The sequence below is a fragment of the Lonchura striata genome, chromosome 1 (genome assembly GCF_046129695.1).
Source record: "Lonchura striata isolate bLonStr1 chromosome 1, bLonStr1.mat, whole genome shotgun sequence".
NCBI classification, from domain to species: Eukaryota; Metazoa; Chordata; class Aves; order Passeriformes; family Estrildidae; genus Lonchura; species Lonchura striata.
In genome coordinates, this window is record NC_134603.1 from 108,218,667 (window position 1) to 108,237,491 (window position 18,825).

General features: G+C 39.4%; 2 long non-coding RNA genes across 2 annotated transcripts in view; one reads left to right on the top strand and one right to left on the bottom strand.

Moving 5' to 3' along the window:
• Positions 1 to 18,825, top strand: part of LOC144247117 (uncharacterized) — a 273,256-nt gene that overhangs the window by 74,019 nt on the left and 180,412 nt on the right. Inside the window, exon 2 of the long non-coding RNA XR_013340804.1 lies at positions 1,315 to 1,388. This is a non-coding gene — a long non-coding RNA (uncharacterized LOC144247117). The remainder of the gene's footprint in view (positions 1 to 1,314; positions 1,389 to 18,825) is intronic.
• Positions 1 to 18,825, bottom strand: part of LOC110483369 (uncharacterized) — a 32,403-nt gene that overhangs the window by 3,643 nt on the left and 9,935 nt on the right. The window lies entirely within an intron of this gene.

Here is an 18,825-nt window from a genome sequence, read left to right on the forward strand (position 1 = left end):
TGTGCTTTCAGTAAGTTGTAACCTGGTGGTGTTCTCTATAAATCAATATGAATAATTTCAATTTTTTACCTTGTCTCCAAGTTCCTGGCATTGTTTATTTCTCCTGATTTTGCTTGGCAGTTTCAGGAATTCCATCCAAAATGGAATCCTCTTTTTTTTTTGCTCTCTGTAACCTTTAATGTTTTGCACTGCTCCTGTAGTCATGAACACGTAATGCATAGTTTCCCCCTGCTTACAGATTTTTTTATTTTTCAAAAAATATTTTCTTACTAGAATCTGTTTTAAACAGCAAAGAAGACCTGAATAAGATCATGGCAAAAAGACAAACAGAGAAATGTCAGAGATAAGTACAGCTCTGGAAAAATTCTAGAAGCAAAGTTAGGTGTCAAGGTAATTTGTGATGTCGGGGAGAAAATATATTATCTTATACGTCAGTTTGGAATTATATTATTATTAGAGGATAATTCTGCTTAGAACTTGAGTCTTGGATGCTTTTTTATTTACCTTTAGTGTTCTGCAGCATCTTGGTGCTCCAGAGTTCAGGCTAAGTCTTGAAGAGAGTCTCACAAGGTATAGGTATTTTTGGGTCTCGACGCAGAGATAGTTCAGACAGTCTAGAAAGTTTGAGTCTTTGTTGAACTGTTTGGATGGAAACAATTAATCTTTCCAAACTGTGTAATGCTTTTTCCCTTTGCTTTGTTTAGTTTGCAAGTTCTTTGAGGCCAGTCTACATGAGTTTGTGTAGCAAGTGGTACAGAGGGCTGTAGTGTCAGTTGAGTTCCTACTTCAGCAATTAATGATTAATCTCACTATTTCTTCACAACAATGATTAAAATGCACTATCAAACTGGTGCCCTATAACAGACATATGAATCTCTTTACTAAATTCTTCCAGCTGTGTATTGTGATTACAAGAAAAATAGGGCTTCTAGTTTACATTATTTTTTTGACAGACCTAAGACAAAATTGCCCACTTCTGGGCATTTTTTCAAACCACAGTGTTTGCCGATTCCTAAAAAGGAAAGCAGGAAAGGAGTATTTAAGAAGCTATTTTACATGTGGCTGCAGTTTGCTGCCTCTGTTCTTCCTCCTTTTGCAACCTCTACTCCTGCTTAGCCATTCCTTCCAATGCTCTGGTGGTGCAGCATTTTCATGGGACTTCTGTGGATGTAGCAATGAAGGTGTGTGGTCATGGTAGTTCTGTGTGCCCAGGTGCCATCAGGTCATGGTGCAGAGAATATGGAAGGATGATGTGCTTGCTTAAATATGCTTACTGAGGATTTGATTAATGTAAACTTTTCTGTCTCTGTTCAGTACTAGTGAGCCCATATCTGGAGAAGGATGCACTCCTGGACTCCCTGGTGCAAGAGAGACATGGTCAGAATAAGGTCAGTGAAAGACCATAAAGATGATTAAGAAGTTGAGGCATCCTTTATAAATGAAGAATCTGGGAGAGCTGGGGTTGTTCAGTCTTGGAAGACAAGATTTAGGGGGATCTCTTCAGTATGTGTGTTAATACCTGAGGGGGTAATAAGGGAGAACCAGACTATCTCAATAGTACCTTATGACAGGACAAGAGATAATGGGAACAGGTTGAGTTACAAGAGATTTCATCTAAGCATAACTTTGTGACCACTGGCACAGGTTGCTCAGAGAGGTTGTGGAGTCTCCATCCCTAGAAGTATTCAAAACCAGACTAGACATGGTCCTGGGCATCCTGCTGTAGTTCACCTTGATTGAAAAGGAGGATTGGACTAGATGATCTTCAGAGGTTCCTTCACTCCTCAATAATGATGAGATTCTATTCTTCATATTGACTTTAAGTTATCATAGAATCAGAGAATATGTTGAGTTGGAAGGGGCACTCGAGGATCATTACTATAACTCCTAGTCCTGCCCACAAGTGACACCGCGTGCATGAGAACATTGTCCAAATGCTTCTTGAACTCTGTCAAGCTTGGTGCTGTGACCACTTTCCTGGGAAGCCTGTTCCAGTGCTCAACCACTCTCTGGGGGAAAAACCTTTTCCTGATGTACAGCCTAAATCTCCCTTGACTCAGCTTCATCCCATTCCCTCAGGTCCTGTCACTGGTGATGAGAGTGAGGAGATTGGTACCTGCCCCTTCACTTGGCCTTACAAGGCAATTGTGGTCTGCTACAAGATCTCCCTTCAGTCTCCTCCAGGCTTAACAGACCAAGTGACCTCAGCTGCTCCTCATATGGCTTCACCTCACGGCCCTTCACCATCCTCATGGCCCTCCTCTGGGTGCCCTCTAATAGCTTAGTGTCTGTTTTTATAACGTGGTGCCCAAAACTGCACACAGTTGTGCTTAAATGGCTCATTAAATGACATTTGGCTTTTAGAAAAGGAAAATAGAAGTCTGTGTTGCTTCCAATGGTTATAATGTGTTACCAAGTGAAAGACTTACTTCTAGTGAATGTGGGTTTTTTTGATGCTGTAACTTTCATACTTTTTCTGAGGACTTTTTTTCGCTTCTTTAATTCTTTTGACAAATTAGGAAAGGCTTTCAGTAGAAGATGAAATTTCTTTTGTCTGCTATAGGGGAAGAATCCTGGGCCTAAGTGCTCATAAGTTTTGCCTGGTGATACCCAGATATATGTTTAAGGCTATTAAAAAGAATAATTCAAGTAACAGAATTGTTCAGAAACAGAGTGACAGGGTAAGTTTTACTCTTGTGCTCCAAGTAAACTTCTCACAGTTATGGAGAGATGAAAATGTTAAAGTCCTACCACAGGTTCATTTTATTCTTTTAGCTCAAAATTTGCCAATCGTATTTCAGTTACATCATTATTTACTAAAATGGTTACCTCCATAAAGCCAAGTATTCAGCTTTTCAACATTTTTATAGTGCTTCAGGTATATTCACTGATTAAGTCTCTCAATAACTCTATGATGGCGATGAGTTGGTATATATTGCAAATTAATAGCTAAGGAAGTTAATAACTCAGTCACACAGCTTTTTAATTTAAGCTTTAGTCCTTTAACTTTTAATTACATGCTGTAGCTACCATACTATGCTTCCCTGTTAGGGAAAGCTTTTTAATGAAGAGCTTTATTCCAGGAAATATCTTGTTCCCCTCCTGCTGATTGCGAGAGCTCTGCTGGATAGATTTTTGTATCAGTGTGGTAAAAATAATGGCTTTTACTCTGAGATAAACTTTGTAAGGCACACTTGAAGTCTGATTGGCAGAAGGAAAGGATTTGGGTACATGTGGCATTAAATGACGACAGCAGTTGGTTAAATCGTATGAAGTATTGTCAGTAATTTACTAAAGACCTACCATGGAATGAGAAAGTATGCTGGTAGCAGCACCTGGATAATCTTTCCTCTTGTTCCCCCTCAAATCCAGGATTGGACATATTCAGCAGCGTTTTAGCTCTGTCTTCTGGAGAAAATTATCTATAACCATGGCTTTCTTTCTATGTGAGGAGGGATTCAATTGTGGAAAAGGAAATCCTGACAGTAGGTCTGAGAGGGGCAAGTGTGCAATATTAAGCAGCTGTTTTAGCTCTTAGAATGCTATGAAGAAGCCTTAAGATTATTCTAATGTTTTCCAGGTCAACACTGGCTCCAAGGAGCTGTTTCAGCAGCTGGAGATCTGTGGTTGTGGGCTGCTGCTGACATTTGCCTACACGACTTCCACAGGGAGGGAGAACAATACGGAGTTGGTGTTTCTGACTTGTGGTGCATTAATTCCCTACCCAAGGAGAATCTCCTGCTTGTCAGCCTGTGTGGCTTTATGTCTCCTTTGGGCTGCTGCAGAGGGGTACATTAGAGTCAAGATCTGTGCTGAAATAGAATAGGAAATGGCTGCTACTACTCATGAGGGCGCTGCTAATCCTTTTTTTGCCTATTTCCATCCTTGCTTGAACTCAAGGAGTTTGCCAAGTCAGTTCCACATTTTGCACCCTCTATAAAGATACGTAGCTGAGAAACATTTCCAGGTTTTCTTCCAAGAAGCTTGCAGCATCTGTGAAATTGTGTATGACTGCTTTGATATGATTTTCATCACAGTTCCTTGTAAAAGGTGGTCAGATGTGAGACCTCTGTTGATCCAGATGTTTTTACTGAGTAGTTATGGTGGGGCAAGACCTGGGTCAGAAAGGCAAAGTATAGTATCCTTGATGCTCAGACCCAAACTTTTTCTCCAGGGCCAGATGCATTGGACACTAAATTAAAATTTGAATACTTTCGTGCCTGTTTTTCTCTCAGAATGCCGACAGGACACTTTCTGATCTCAGTGTCATTGCAGCTTATGTGATGCAAATTCTCACTCTCTGCTACCAGGCAATGTCTCTCAGGGGACCCATTTAATATTAAAGATTGGCCTCTGCTCTCAGTAACCTCGGTATAAATCTAGAATAAATTTTATATTGTCAGCAACAATTATATGTGTCATTCAGGGCACAAGTTATGGATACAAGACCAGCCTGAAAGCTGATTTAAAGCTGTGATGATTAGAATGCTTCTCTCACTGCCTGGTACAGGTATCTCCCATCTGCTTAATTTTTTGCATGGGCTCATTCTTTCCTTTGGATCTTTTCATTCTGTGGTGCAAAACCAAACTTGTGTACAAGTGCTGTATGACCTGGCCGTGCTCATTTCCATCCATTGTCTTGTATTTGAGCAGACTGTCCATCAAAAACTGCGACCTTCAGCAATTTATTTCTTCACTTGGCTACATTCTTGTGGATGCCATATGTTGAGCACATGAATACTACTTTGGATGGCTCTTATTTTACCCATAGATCAGGAATAAAGTTGTCTAGCCTCTCTTTCAAACTCTACTTTTTGTCCAATTAATTTGAAAATAAACAGTCCTTTCTTAAATGAAGAATTACCACTAAAAATGAAAAACATAAAATCTTAGAGCAAAACAAGACTGCAAAATAAAGTTAATTAAAAATGTAACAAGTAAAAACTAATTTGAAACTCTGTTTCAGATTTGTAGATTCTGTAATTACCCTCCTGGTTTTTATATCAGCCAAGGTTACTACCAAACTGTAGGAGCTCACTGAATAAACCACTGAACACTTGTGAATTCTCCCACTATATCACAATTACAGAAGTAGAGGCACTAGGTAAGTTTATGCCAGTCCTCTGGGAACATTTAAAAAAAGTTTAATAGCCCTTAAAATGTCTAATTTCTAACCTGTCACAGGTTTACCTCATGACTGCTCATTTTGCTGTGTTATAAAAGCAGATAGAAAATTAGATTTCTGGCTCAAGATCCCACTAAAACCATCATTCCTGTTTAAGTCAGCAATAGCCACATAACATTTAAGCCTGGATAGTAATTTCTACATCTACTCCAGCAACAGAGCAAAACATTGCATGGCTTGAAATGCTTCAGGTCTAATTAGAAGAGCTTACAAAATTCTGTGTAAAGATTATCTGAAAAGATCACTGGAAATAAGAAATAAGATGAGTCCAATTTCCCATTCTAGGTATCTCAGAAATGAGAAAGGAATATTTAAAATATGGATTCTGTTGATAAGATCATTAAATAGCTGCAATGATTACACAGGCTTTGAAGCCCAATGAGGAACTTCTGCTATGATTCACAGGAAATGGGGGTTTTAAACTGTCTGATACACTTCCAGTCTAGTAGCTCCAAGTATCTGGATCCTGTCCAAATGCACCTGAGCACAGCACCTGTTGTGGGAAAGAGCTTAACAATGTACATAACTTTTAGTACATTAATTATCCCCCCTTTTTAGAGAGCATTACTGAATTGAGCAATGTGTCCTTGAAATGAAGGACATTCATCTAAGTCTTGCTGGATCAGAACAAAAGTACCCAGTATATTATGGGATTTCATTTGTGAAATAAGTACTCATTTATAGTTTCTTTACATACATGACTGAAAATACAAACTCTTATTAGTTGATTCAGTAGTCAGTGGAGAAATTTGGAAGCTAGCCTATAAAATCACTCCTGTTGGGATGTTAAACAGCTACTAAAAAATGAATTGATTAAGGGTTCAGTATAGTTCCAGAGAAAGGTGGTTAATGATTTTAATATCTGCCTTCTCAATAGGTGGACAAATCAAAAAAAAAGGCCAGCTGTTGGGAAGCTGCATTAGAGAATGCATTCTTACTTTAAAAAATTAAATACATTGTCAAATATATCAGCAAGTTAAGCTGACAAATGGGGTTTATTTCTCTGATTATTTTCCCTGCTTTGTTTCTGTACCTCTTGGGTGGCTCCCATCCAACTGAAGCAAAAGGCAGGAGCAGAAGAACAGGGAGGCTGGGAAAAGGCAGGGATCATTTTCGGATGAACGGTGTGCCACTCCATATGAGCCTTAGTTTGGAGCATAAACTGAATGTACTATAACAGAAGGGTTGGTTTTGGTTTCATGTTTTTGGTGGGGTAGAAGAATTTCAGGTCAATTGTCTCTAAGCAAAGCCTCTATTACTCCTCCAGGAATCCAGTAGTAGGTGGCCTTTATTCTTTTTCAAAAGAATAAGCCAATGGAGCTTTCCACTGTTTCTTCTAGAGTAGACAAGCCACCCTTTAAACCATGTCAGAAGCTGAATTTCCATGACTGTATCTGTGGTTGATGGCATGGTCATCTGAGCAGCAGGTCTGTTTAAAAACAGGTCATTAAGTGTTATGTCTACAAAGAGACATGATCTAGTACAAATCTCTGCTTACCTGGGATGCTAGGGCCTACCTGAAGTTCAGGAATCTGCCCTTCTGCATTTATGTGGGAGATTCAATCTGATGAAAACAAAAAGCTAACACACAGTTTGCACTGTTGCCTGAGTACACCTGCAGAGGACAAAAACTGAAGGAAAAATTTCATGGAGTCACTTAAATACCATCCTCTCACATAATTTCATAAATTCTAACTGCATTTCTCTGAGAGTGTAAGTTAAAGACATATCTTTGGCCTCATATCCTGTTCCTGATGATGTTCTGGTTGAATGGGTTACCTATAAAAGTCCTTCCAACGAAAACTATTCTATGATGTTCTGGAGTGACTTCTGCATAAAAAATAGCCTTTAACCTTAATTGAACAGAATCATAATTAACTAAGTGTTAAGATTCAGCCACATTTAGACCAAAGAGGAATCAAAGCTGGACAAGATGGAGGAAGTAGATCTTAAGAGACATTAAAGTTCTTTGAACATGTTTCTTGGCTATTTTAAGTCCTTACTTTTCCAGGATAGGGTCTGGGGAGCCAATAGTGATCTTGTTGATTTTTCAAATCAACAAGATTTCCCCACCCAAAACTGCTCCTTGCCGCACACTGGTTGCACACTGTTTGTGGGAAGGGCCAGTTTTGGATGGGAAGCCCCTCCCACTCAAATTCTGTGTTGGTGTGTCTCTGCCCAATTTAGTATGTCTTCTGGTGAAAAATCTCTGCCTTATCTCACATTTTCTCTTCCTTTGCTATCTTTTGAAATCTGAGATCTGTGTGGTTTAAGATTTTGCTTAACCTGTGTTTTTTTTTCTATTCCGTTAGTTATTGCACCCAAAACACAGCCAGCAAAGGGGAATGCTTTTCACTTACATCTATTTCATTGCTTATTTGAGAATGAATGGGTTTATGGCCAATGCAAGTATCCTTCTTGAGGAAAAAGGTCTAAGTTTTGTTCAGTGCTGATGTTAAAAGTGTCCATACAGGACATAACCAGCTCTCACTGTCTATAAATAGAGGCACTCCTGTAAGTAAGAGTATTGGTGCAAAAAAGTTGAGAAATGATTTCTTGCTTCTGATATGTAAAAGAAAATGAAAGCAATTTACTTCCGGAGTGATCCATAATACCAAAGGCTGTTCTGGCCATAAGTCAGACTGAAAAAGAAGGTGGTGTAAAGAATGCTACAGGATCATTGCAAGCAATAATAATATAAGACTGAATCCCCCTTAACTGAGAGGTTTTAAAAAATATAAAATTCTTCTCACAGCATCTTCCAAGCTACTCATAAACAGCTTCTCAGCCATTATCTGCTTAAAGTAATACACTAGAAGATTCAGTATATGTAACGTCACAGAAGATTATGTAAGATAAATCTTTGTAGAATTGCTATAATCAGATGATATATTGACTATCTCAAATTGAATAATTTGTAACAAGCTTTTTTGTCTGTTTGTTTATTTTTTAGAGTCAAAGTACATACATTCGTGCTATAGTGTTTTATTTTCTGGTAACAAGCATATTTTTTAGTAGGATTAAAGTCTCAATCTTACCTGTTTCATTTATACCAAGACTTTATCAGGTTACTTCAGGTATTCATAGCAGTATTGATAATTCAGCTGGTTCAGAAAGGAGGGCTGAAAAAGCTTCATACAAAGGAAAATAATATCCTTTTTGAACTCTTTAACATCCACAGATTTCAAAACACCAGCTACATCCAGCTACTGATAATTGAGTTGGGAATGCAAAAGGGGAAAGGGGAGGGAAATGTTATATTTTTAAGAATAATGCATAGAGGTATGGAACTATAAGGGTCCACCTGGGCTGAGGCAAATCTGTTTTTTGAGTTCTCAGGTCACATAACCATGTCAGGAAAAGGATCACACTGCACCCTAAAACTAGAAGGAGTTTTTGTTCCTTTTTGAATTTGCTTTACTACTTATCTTCTCTTCTGACCTCTGTCTTAAGCTGTGATAATGACAAATTGATGATCTTCAGTGCATGTATTGTCGTTTAGATCTTCACCTTTCCTAGAAGATGTTTATTCCCTGTTATACTTGTGGACAGCATTCATAGCTCCTGAAGTCTTTGTTTTACTTCTGTTTGCATCCTTTTGGAAGATGAAGCTGCTAATTTCATTAATTATCCTGATTACCTGCTTGTGATTCAAATTTTTTTTCTGTTTAAATAAGACTGCCTGGAAGTGTACTGCAGTTGGTACCTCTGCGACACCTATGAGCTCTGTAATGGCACTAATACTTTCCTGTTTCTACCAGAAACATTCTTTACCTGATAACAACAAGGGGTATATTTACCCTTTCCATCATGGCCCAGAATGATGGAAACCCTCCATCCTTGAATAACCCTCAGGCCTTTTTCCCTGTCTGTCATCACTGACTAATGAGTTCTCAGCTCAGAGAAAAGCTTCTTGTTTCTAGTCTGAAAGTGCAAGCTGGTGCCACTTTTGTACTAGGCAATTTGATTCCATTTCCATTACTCTTGTTCTTGAATGTCTCAGGTACTTCCCATGCAATATGCTCATGTTCATCTTTACCAATGACATCCCTGAGCAAATGTTGTAGCTCAGTCCTGTTTTTAACTGAAGTTGTTATATGAAGATATGAGATGTGAATGGTTCATACTGATTTTTCAGCTACAGCCATGGTCAGCTCCATTTTGCTCAAGAACTTCCATGTAAAGTGTGTACCACTATATTTCTTCCACTAATCTATGTTTTCCTGCTTAATAAATATTTTCCCACATGACCCACATGACATTTCATCAAATGCTTTTCTCATGTCAAGTTTGATGAAGGTCATGCATTTATTTCACCTGCAAAGTCACCTGCAAAAGAAAACTGGTAATTGTATTTTATGTTGTCTTCCAAACCACACTCCTGATCATTAACTCTTCTATGGGCTCTTTTTCCTTTGTCTGCTGCTTCTACTGGCCATATATATAGACCTAAATGTCTCCTGGCAGTACAACTCATCCACTCATTCAAAAAAAACCCTTACTAATTTTTAAAACACAGTGATGTCTTTTTATCCCTTTAAAAACCTGATGTCTTTTTATAATCTGATGAAGGTTTGCCATTAAATCCAGGATGCAGGAAGACTAGAAGTCATGATCCTTTACAACAGAAATGTGCTAGGAAATAAAAGTCAAGTTCTCTCATTTTTCAAAGTTTAAGGCTTATTTAGGCTACCACATGAAGCATTTATTGTTTTCTACCATTGCCACATGGATATTTTTCTGCACCAGTGCCTCAGACAGCTAGAAGGACATTAGCTAATTATCTAGCTAAAAGACAGCTTGTTGCAAAATAGATAGATTTTTTTCTTTGTTTTGGTTTCGTCTTCTGATAAGTTTTAAAATGAAGCATGGAGGCAGAAGAGTAAGTTTGAAATAGCATCTGCCCAGGGTGTGCTTGGTTTTATCAAGGGCTCTACACACCAGCCCTCCTGAGCTCCTAAATTCATTCTTTATTGCAAAAGAATGAATGTTAACACTACCTTTCATTTGAGTCTTGACATTTCAGCAAATTTACCTCTCTGAATCACTAACTGAACTCAACAAAAGGTTTTTATCTGCTGATAACTTTCCATCTGGGAGATTTAAAGTTCCAGATGACATTAGCTCTAGCTCAATGATGTTATTAAATTCTCACCTTAAATCTTGCATACAGAAAGCTCTTGTCAGGTCACATGAATGAGATGATTGCATTAGTCATACTACAAGAGTAATACTCATTCCACTAAGTTCACTGTATTCAGTCTGAAGTTTGATCTATGAAAGGACACTTCATATCTAACATGATGTGGTTTCTTTACATTGTGGTGTTTTTATTAGTTATATACTTGTCAATGCAATTTATACACTCTTTGCTCTGTGGCATGCAATCCTCAGTACACTTGCTGCTTTTGTTAAGATGTGATCTGCTACAGTAAAAAGAAAGACCCCATGATTAGTTTATTCAAGATATTTCTTCTGTTCATAGTTCAGCTTGAAACTAACTCTACACTTTTGAAGTACCTTGTCCCTGAACTGGCCTCTGAATTGCAAAAACTAAATTAGCATGAGTGACATTTTGCATGTGGGAATTTATGCAAGGATCTACTTGTGAAAAGTTTAAACACACCAGCTGAAACATTGATGAATTATGAATGATTATAATTAAATGGTTTTATTTCTCCATTGTTTTTGTTTCTTTTCCTATTTTTTTTGGCTTCTCTTAACCCAGTAATATCCAGATGGTTTGGGATAGCAAGATTTCTCTGTGTGTACATTGTTCTTGAAGCAAACCAGTGCCATTGACTAGATTTGGGGATTAAAATGAATTTATCTATGGATTAAGAACTCCATATGCCAGTTTTAGTGGGTGTTATGAAATAGGAATCGGCCAGCTACAGAATTCCTAATGTACTTATGTGCTTTTATAGCCTAAATCATCTTAGTATCAGAGCTCTTCAGCAACTTGAATGCTCCTACAGCACCCATGTGAGTTAAAAGGGTTATCTCCTGATTCTCCTAATGGGATAACTGAAAGTGCAGGAAGATTAAACAGCTAAGTCAAAGTCAGTAAGAAATCTGCAGCAGTCTTAAAGCTAAAAGACAGTTATCTGGGTTCCAGGTAATTGCATTGAACAGAAAGTTTTTTTCCCCTCCTTGCATAACAACCTTACTGAAACCAGCAGTGCACTTCCCCAAGTGTTCTGTGCAGGAGAGCTCCTTAGGCACGGCAGAGCAGGGAGGCAGATGCCTGTTCTCCCTCTTTCAGACCTGTAAATCTGTTTCTAGCTTCCTTTGTGGAAAATCACAAGATGCTTTGCAGGCTTGGATTGTGCCTTCCAGCCCTTCTGGTAATTACAGGAGGTTTGTAAGTACCAATGTTTTATAGCTGGTGAAAAGGGAAGATGTTGTGCTTGGTCATTTTATCACCATAAAATGAAGCGGCATGGAGTTTTGCCTTCCATGAGATTGTCCTGTGTCTCATCTGTCAGACCCAGCATCAACTCTGGAGGAGACCCCACCTCAATGGTCATGTAAAAGTGTTGTGGTTTGACACGGAAAAGAATTTTCTTGGAAGGAAGAGGGTCAAACCAACAGGCAAGGCTGAGCAGTGCAGCAGGAATCATGGAGTTAATTAAGATTTACAGATGGTTTAAGAGTAGTTTCTTAAGTAACATTGGGGTATTTGTGTTGCATATAAGTTTCATAAAATGGTGATTGTGTTGCTTTCTCTGTGTGCCTAAACTCAGCTGCTCCAACCTCCTGTTAGCATGTGGCCCACATCAGATTGTAACACAACCTTTCTTCCATGACTCAGAAGCATGAAAATTGTATACCTACATATTCCTGTGTCACATTTGTGAAGTGAAAGTATAGTTGGAATTCTGTGTTGAACAAGAGAAGATATGTTTGTTTTAGTGTCTTTTTTTTTTTTAATATTACAAATTCCAAAAAAACCCACAAGGAAATTTCTGGGAGTCCTAGGCCACCACCGGATGTGCCTTTCTGGTGCTGGGGCTAAATGCTTGCTTCAGCAAGGTGTATTTTGTGTTCAGCCTTTCTTATCATCTTACCTTTCCTCTTATTGTTTGAATATTTTTCCCTTGCTCTTCCAGATTCCCATTTCTTTCCAGGATATTGTAGTAATACTAATACTAATGCTAATACTAATACTAATGCTAATGCTAATAATAATAATAATAATAATAATAATAATAATTTTGATGTACACTACTGGCTTATTCAGTATATTTCACATCAGCCCTGGGACTGTTTTTCCTGAGTTTCAATCCTCAGCTGGAGTACTTCTCCATGTCCCACAAGTTTGGGTTTCATTCGCTCCTCACAGCCCAAGCTCTCTTTTCTGCTTTAATCTGCTTCAGGACAGAGCAGTGAAAGACATAATTTTGGTACAATTTTCCATCTGTGTTACCATTAAAAGTGGGAATTAGCCTGTCTTTTCTTGGTTTCTTGCCAGTTGTGGCTGAAAGGGGTTGTGTCAGTCTTTTCTGTGGACTCACGTTGCTGATAAGGAGCTTCCCTTTCTTGTTGTGCAGTGCTGAGATCAAAGGGTGATTGGGATCATATTATGGGCTGGTTCCTGCAACACCCTCCACATTCCATGACCCCAGGACAATGCCTTTACACTGTGCTCCAACAAGAGCAGCCAGGCTGAGTGGTCTGAAATACCCTGTGCAAGCAGGGTTACATGGCTGCTGCTGCCTTCAGAGCAGTAGTGCAATGGTGCCTGGCCCCACAGGATACCATTTCTCCTTCAGCCTAGTTTGCTATGTGGACTGTGAGCTGAATGGATGAGGTTTAACCTTTGTAGATGAGCAACCTCATCCTTGGGATAGACCCAAACCTCTGCCCTGTGGTGGTGTATGAAGTGAGATAGGCAATGGTGCGATGTGTCACCAGTCTCCTGTGTGTAAACTTTGTGCTTTGAGGCTTTTTGGCCTTCCTGGTTGCTGACAGGAACATTCTCTAAATCTTTTCCAGCTGGATGTGCTGGTATTTATTTACGGTTCTGACTTGACGGAATTTTGTATTATTCTTTCACAGGAAAACACTTTGTTCACAAAAGCAAGGGACTAATAGCAGACTGGAGCTAAACCTAGTAAAAGCAGGTGTTATGCAATTTGTCACCACATGACTCTGCTAATGCATCTTTAGTCCAGGACTGCAGTACCCCTGCCATGTTTTAAAGTGCAGAAAGATAAGCGTACGCTGTACCCTGGAGTGCCTTAGTCTATAAATGTAATTCAGAAATATGAGAAACAGTGCTCTGAATCTGATGGCCTTTTTCAACACAATTACAGGAGCAGCGTGAGGTGTTGAACATTTGCAGCAAGGGTGCACACAGCAAACGGGAAGTTGGATGTGCAGGCTGTTAATTCAAGCCTAGATAAGCTTCTGACTAAGAGGGTTTTAATTTGTTTTTTACACTAATATGATACTTGTATGGTAGCAGTTTTACTGAAAAGAAGCTATTACAACCTATGCTCATCTGTAGAGCCACATTTAATGAGGAGGATACCTCACAGCTTTTAATGGGGCTCTACAGACTTCAAGGATATGAATCTAAAAAAGCCTTGAATATCAAAATGTTTTTATTTGGCTGCAGATGAAGACACTTTAATGTGGAAAAAATGTATGCCCTTTGAAATGAAATGAAAAGAGCAACAGATGAAAAAGAGTATTTTCTCTCTAAATAGAGAGAGACGAGACAGACAAGGCATTTGATCCCTTAGTGCCTCGTTTGTGTCTGTTTTTGTGCTTTCAGGATCACTTTCATGGAATGCACCAGGAATATCACTCCAATGCTCAGTGTTCTCAAACTCCTGCTGAATGAATGGGGATGGAAGACTTTCAGTACCATAGAAGAGAAGTTTAATTCCAGGGTTCAGGTAGGAAAGCATATGCCTAGCCTGCAACCTCCAGAGGCACACCCTCAGTCTTAAATCACATTGGCAAAACAAACCAGGCAAGGTTGTGCTGGCCACTAGCAATTTTTCAAATGGCTGAATGGTGACAAATCATTCCTCTAGTTATCCATTAAGACCTCAATGAATAATCAGAACCTGCATTAAAACCTGGAAATCAATAATCCCTGGCTCATGAATAGTTAAGGACTAGGACAGAGGATGGGCAAAGCAAGCATCAGCAGATGCACTCTTACTGGGAAGGCAGTCTTCATCATTTCATGTGTATAGAATCAGAGGAAGATTTTTCCGATTTCATCCAGCAACAGGTGGTTAGCTGGTGCATGTGACAAGCTGAGTTTTCTGGTGTATTTGGCTTTCTGTTTCTTAAAGGTATAGAAGCAGATTGTGTGAACAGATAGATGGAGAAATCTGTTTTTCATACATGGTTCCCTTTGATCTTACCTGTTGGAAGTATATGATGTCTAAACAATTTTCCTGTCAATGAGTTATGACACTGTTTTAGGAGAAAGTTTTGGGGTAGGCTAGAGTCCTTTGATGTATGTATGTGTGCAAATGAGTGTTCATACAGTTGGATGGCAGCTCTTTAAACTAATATCATCACAGAAACACAGTGATCTTGCTCACTGTTTATAGATGAATTTCTTCAAGAGAAGCTGAACCTGCCAACCTTTGCCCCTCCTCAGTCTTGTGGGACATTCTTCGGGGCCATGCAGACATAAGGGTTCACACAGTTATTAGTCCTGGCTGTGGCTCCTTCTACACAGCATAGGGCTTGAGCCTGTGCTGGTGATACAGATGCAAAGGAGAAAGACATACCTGTTGCTGGAAAAGGGAGCTCCTGCCTCTGAGGATATCCTCTGTACATTCTGCTTCAATCAATCCTTCAGATATTGCCCTAAAGATTACTCACCTTCTTTTGCTATGCCAGGTAATCCCAGTGTTTAACAATGAAGGATGCTGTTCCTGGCTGTTACTAATTAATATATTTTAACCTGTCAATAATTAATGTGGAAATTGGGAAGAATAATGCTGTGGAGGCTACAGCCTGAGATCTGCTGCCTGGCAACTGTGGATGTGCATATCCGTTATATCAGGAAATTAGAAACTGGAGGAAAAACTGATCTGTCTGACATTTTGTAAGATGATATAAATGGGTCTACTCAACAAACACTAGATTTATGTGCAGGTATGAGTGATATGTGTCTGGGGAAAAGATATTATCTCTCTCATGAAGGTGCAGTTAATACCAGGCATCAATTAAATATAGTTCATTAAAGCCTCTGGGTAATCTTATTTTTGGATGAGATCAGAGAAGCAACTTACAAGGACTGACAGAGGGGTTATCTTGGTAATAATCTTCACTTTTGCATCTAGCGTCTCTCATAGGATGAGCTAAGTGAAGTAGCATCTAGACTGTAACAACAATAACCTTTTCAGATGGAGAGTGTGCAGTGAAATGTAATAGTGGCTTACAGTGTTTGAAGTAGTTGCATTAGATAGGTTTATTGAGATATGCCAGTAGTGCTGACATGAAAATGGTTGGTTTATGCACTCCCTATCCTCAGAGGGAAGATTTGCATCTGCCATGTTCATGGGATGTGGCTTTGTCTAAAAGATTTCATTTGTACAGATGGAGTGAGTGGAGGCAGGCAAAATTATGGTACTGTTAAGAGGGTGATGTTTTATTGCTTCTTGCTATTCTGGTTAAAATATTCCTTTATATATTGAGTATTTTATTGGAATCAGTTTGAGTGTTGTTTTCTTCAACTGGACCTGTTGTCTCCTCATTTTGAATCCACATGTAATGCACTTGTTGCAGGAAATAAAGTAAGTGTTCAGTAAGTGCGGTGCCAATGGCATTTGAGATCCAATATCTTATTTCTAGTTATGATGCAGCTGTCAGGCAAAGAGACAGAAGAAACAAATTTTTTCAACACACCTAGAAGAAACAGGGTAAAGCTTGGCATGGAGCCTAAATTTGCAGGGTAACTTCTGAGAATGTCTCACTTTCCTAGGTTCTGCTGCCAAAACAGGCTGCACACTTCATTTTGATATAAAATTAACCACTTCTGGAACTGATTCCTCTTTTCTGTTTTTTGGTCTTTCTTGTGAAACCTTCTGTGGCTCCTTGTTTAATTTGTGCCACAGCTGCTCCTGTGGAATGAAGCATGCAGGCTGGTTGCAGCACAGGCTTGGGGCCGCAGGAGGCAGGGAGGAGACTGAGAACTACCGGAGGCACAGGGAAAAAAAAGCCCCAGGGTTTGATGGAGAGTGTCAGGAGGGAGAGAGAAATGAAGATGGGCTGTATGCCCGTGTCAGAGCTGGGCTCTCTGGGATCATCGTTTCACCAGGAAGAGACAGCTAAAAAGGAGAGAATAGAGAAACTGCTCAGGAGACTGTTACAATTTTAAGTCTCTAGATGGTAAGACAAACAGTGTGCTGCCTTTCAGAAAGCAGCTTGCTGAAACTACAGCTCTTTAAGTGGAATGATTTTTCCATGCCACTTTTTACATCTTTCTTTGAGACAAAAGCTTCACCGGCACTTAGCATTACCAGCACTGGCACTTTAAACTTCCAGATCCTATTTGCAGGGGAGAAAAACCATCTCCATGCTCCTCAGGTCCTCCATCCCCTCAAAGTGAGAGGTCATTGGAGGGATTCATACCAAAAGCTGCCATCCACAAAGCCCCACAAGCTCCTGCAGAGGACCAGTGCTGCCAGGCACTTCTCATTAAATGCTGTGGCATTGCCATCCACCATCCACCATTGACATCCTTCCCTACTTCATCACCTCCTTCCTTTTCCCTTCTTTCTGCAGCATGGAGCTTGAGCCATGTTTGCTCTGGGTATAATACATCTACAGCTTTCCAGAGCTCAACCTAAAGTAGGCTAGGTTTATGGCAGTGTATTTCAGCTAATCCTTGTTCATATCTGGGGTTTTCTGTTTCAGAGACAAGTCATATCAAATACCATATAATGAGAGAAAACTGGAAATGCTGACTTACTGAAAGGATTATTTGCCATGGGCTGTTCATACCATCATGCATAGTTTTGGAGTTTTCTGCTTCCCACAACTCTCCCCAAAGCTTTTGGGATCCTCAGAAATCTTTCTCTAGTTATTATTCTGCTTTGTGGATTTGGGTCTTTTCCACACCTGCGTTAATTGGACAAACAATAGTACACCAGACCAAGAGGAAAGAGATAATCTGTGGAATTTCTTAAACTTGAGTAGGATATTCAAAATAGCATAAAAGCAAATCTGATTATACAACATGAGGCAAAACAGAGTTCTTTCCCAAAAACCCCAGCTTGAAACATCCCTATTAACGAAGCTCCTACACTCTCCTTAAAGTGCTGGCAGTAATAATGCTTGCTTCAAAAGCACTCCATTTTACTGTATTACATGCCTTGCTGCACTATAACCAGCACAGTTCTTTGTTGGGCCATGCTGTGCTTCAGTCCATAGCAGCTGGCATCTCCTATGAAAGAGAAGATAGAAACGTATTTCATGGTGCCAGACTTTGGCCAATGCCCTGTTTGCCCTCATTTTCAGGGCAGCTCTTATGCAAATTTCTGCTGTGAGGCTTTGAAGCAGCAGTCCTGGAAAGAAAAGGGTGTGTGGGACTGCTCCACCCTTTCAGAGCACAAGGATACTTGCAGCTTCCAGATATGGAAGGATTTTAATTAATTAATCTTTCCCCCCTAACTCAGCACTCCCCCTCCCTGCTTTCCATCTGGCAGCTTTTCTGCTGTGCTGCTACCCGATGTTGTTTTTCAGGTTTATTTGCTCCTGTCTACATATGAAAACCTGATGTTTTCCTTGCCAAAGTGCTGTCCCTCACAGTAGAGCAGACTAAGCAGCTTTTCTGAGCTGGGTGAGGTAGAAGGACTCTGTATCTCTTCCTGACACCTCTACTTTAAGCTTAGCCTTGGCTGCTGCTGCTACTTGGCACCACCTGAGGTCCTACTGAAACCTGAGTTCTTCTACCCTGCAATGTACAATTAAATAAAGGCAGCGTTATTCCCCAGAGCATGCATGGTGCAGAAGGAGGAAAGACAGGAGATGCAGAAGACAGGAAAAGGGTAGATGGTGAGCTAGATATCTTTTCTATTTATGCTCTTAATGAGATGAATTAAGAAAGGCACATTTAATAGCAAATCTCACTACAGCTTTCTGAAACATCTTTGCTGTGAGAGACTTCTAAGGTTGATGTTCTCATTAGACAGTGTGCTATTGAAGGGTAGCTAATTAGCAAAGCCACAGTATTATGGCTGTTATGGTAGGTTCAATCACATATTGCAAAAATATGGGAGATACGAGTGTCTCCCAGTCTGTTTTCAAAATGCTTCCTTTTCTTCAGGCTGGCTAAATACATAATTTCAGGGTTTATTCTAGTTCACATCAATATCTCAAATTCTCACAAAATATATATGAAATAATTCCAGCACAATTTCTGTAGACATTTAATCTCCCATGGTTTTTGTGTATATGTGTTGCCTTTTTTTCCTGCTGCTTGAATTCACTGGACATCTATTAATGCTCTGTAACCAAAGGAAAAAAATAATAATTTGAAGTCTTGGCACTGGAGGCAGAAGCTTAGAATGACGTAAAATTATCTTGGTGATTTGTTTAAATGATTAAATTTTTCCAGATTAGTTTTTCAGTTTATGTGTTTGAACCAATTATAAAAACCA